This window comes from Heterocephalus glaber, unplaced genomic scaffold (assembly GCF_053883595.1).
Source record: "Heterocephalus glaber isolate CG9 unplaced genomic scaffold, H.glaber_assembly_v1.0 deba00001538, whole genome shotgun sequence".
Classification (NCBI taxonomy): domain Eukaryota; kingdom Metazoa; phylum Chordata; class Mammalia; order Rodentia; family Bathyergidae; genus Heterocephalus; species Heterocephalus glaber.
This window is the reverse complement of record NW_028258333.1, coordinates 36,504,179-36,507,063: the sequence shown is the minus strand read 5'-3', so window position 1 is coordinate 36,507,063 and position 2,885 is coordinate 36,504,179.

Genomic DNA, 2,885 nt, shown 5'->3' with positions numbered 1-2,885 from the left:
CATGCGGCATGCTTGTAAAAGTAGCGTCACATGGATAACACCAATGTCTACCATAAATTTGAGTAGTAATCAGACCCCCTTGGATAATGGCTGCAGAGGCTTCCAAGGGTTCAGTGGCTGAGCACTGGGAACCAAATATAGGGGATCCAATGTCCTAGGCAGTTCTTTTTAAGCAGGGTGCTGTGGGGCTCTTTTCTTAAAATGAAGGTTTTACTTTTGTACTTTTGAGCCTGACTTGGGTAAGGTCTTGTGGATTTCTGAAATGCTTGTAAGCTATTTTTTCATGTTATCCTAATGCAAAGTACTTGACTTCTTTTTAATGCTAATATTTTTAACAACCAAGCTCTTCTAGGTTACAGGACCCAACTTTATAGGCTCCAACTTTACAGCAGCTTTCCTTTTAGCTACCAGCAAAAATTTTAAAAAAATTATTAAGCTCTACTTTTTAGTCCTATCTCTCATAGTAGATGTGTCTAAAAGCCCCCAGTGGTATTGTTGCCACAACCCCAACATTGGGCTGTCTTGAAATTTCCTCCACTAGATTAATTGGTCTGTTACTCTTAATTTTAATCTCCCACAAAGTCTCAGTACAGGAGCAAAATGTAGATGGATTTTCTGCCAAAGTATAATACACATGATCTCAAGTCTAACTTCCCTACTAAAACCTCCTAAGCCTGGCCTTTACCTGAATTTTTACCAGCATTCTTGCCTTCTAAGCTCTGACTAGAATCTCTCATTAAGCTCAACTTAGAGCATTTTAGGGCTTCTCTAGCAGGCATCTCCAAACCTTTCCAAACTCCTCCCACGAACCAGTTAGGAAGAGTTCATGGAACTCCTGAACCACATGGTTATGTATAGTCCCAGCAATGACACCACTTTTCTGATACCAAAATTTTTCTTAGTAATTTTCTTCTTTACTGGGACACAATACCCAACACTCAAAGATTAAAGGAGAGGTTTCTTCAAGCTCAATGTTTCAGAAGTTTCATTCCTCTCATAGTTGGGCAAATTCAAAGCAGATACGGCATGGTAGAAGGTCCTGGTGTGGAAAAAAGCTGTTCATATGATGATGGCCAGGAAGAAGAGGGCAAAGGGAGGAGCCTGGGAGAGAGATATGCCCTTATAGGTCACACTCATTGTAACCTGCCTCTTCTATCTAGGACCTACCTCCTAACAGCGCATTCAGCTGTAGCACTTCCATGATCCAATCTCCTTCCCAAAACCCTACCTCTGAGAACATGAGAGTTTTGGGGTCATTCTTGATCTAAACCATAATAAAGATCAAACCCAGACAGAAAGTGTATGGGCATGAGATGGCACAACATTCAGGAATATGGAAGAGATATGAGTTGGGGATGCTTGTGACTTCAGATGTGCCCATTACTGATACTCTTCTTTATCTTCTGTGAGCCATGTTAACTTTTGTTGGAGCTAGTCAAAGAAGCATATAGTCTTCTTTAATAAGACTTTAGATTAGCAAAGAGTGTGTAGCCCTGGGGAAAAATAAAATTCCTCATTTTTTTTTAACAAAAGATGCCATTGACTCCAAATTGTACTATGTAATTTGCAGTTTTTTTGAACTTTGCAAAAATGTGAAATAAACAAATTTTAAAAGTAAAATTTTAAATGTTTATATCAGATATTAATATAAAGACTTTTCAAATTACCTTCGGATATTTCAATTTTTTCCCAATGGAATTTTGTCAAAGGAATGATTATATTAGAAAATGTTTGGCCAAATGATACATAAATAGACATATTTGAATTTCCTATCCTAAAGTTTAAATGGAGAATCTTGGCGTATATTTTTGTGGCTCTCCAACCAGTTGTTAACTTTATACTTACAATGTCCACAAACAGTGTATTGCAAAAACAGTTTTTTATTTTGTATTTTTTTTGAAAATTGAATATATTTATAACTTAATAGTCAAGAACCAAAATTGCTGTCTAACCACATTGCCACCACTGTTTAAAAAGTGTCTCCAGAGATAACAAAAATTTTAACAGAAGAAAGATAAATATTACACAATGTAAATGACAAAATTATCTTCTACAATTTAAATAGAATTCCCATTTCATTTTTTTTCAGTAGAACTAAGACTTAAGAGAAATAGAGTGTGTGTGTGTGTGTGTGTGTGTGTGTGTGTTTAAATGGTACTGGGGATTGAATCCAGGGCTTTTTGCAAGCACTATCCCTGAACTACATCTGCAGCCCATTTTATGTTGTTTTACTACTTTGTTTTGAGACATGAAATAAAATTGGAAATAAACTTGAAACATAAGCATTGAAATATAAACTTGCTAAAAATGAGATTAATTTTATAGAACTCAATTACCCTGAATAAACTAAAATTTTTGAGCAGAATCCATTCATGCTTGCAAACAGAAAGAAATCTGTTAAGAGCACAGAAATATAAAGGACAACCAGTTAAAAACCATTTTATCTTGGAAATATAAAATATAATTATTAAATAAAATAGTTAAGTGATGAGGTAAGCCCTGGACTGAATGCAAAGATGGAATTATGAATTAGTAGGTTGTTCTTGGAAATTCAGCCATAAAAAGGACATAGGGACAATTGAAGACCTTACTTAGCAGTGAAGAGCCATGTTAAGACTCTCTGAATTTCCTTCATTTGCATTCTAGAAGAAGAGATCAAGAAAGGTTATAGAGAAGCAGTAAATAAAGAGTTAAAGTTTTTTTTTTTAATTAAAAAGGCTACGTATTCCAAGATAAAAAAATGTCCTTTAATGGGTAAAAACAAAAATAAGTAAACCTTCAATTAGATAAATTATGGTGAAATTAAAGAATATTAGAGATAAAGAGAAAAAATTTTTTTTCCTGAGTTAAAACACAGATTAACTCAAAGAAATAGCAATTAGTTT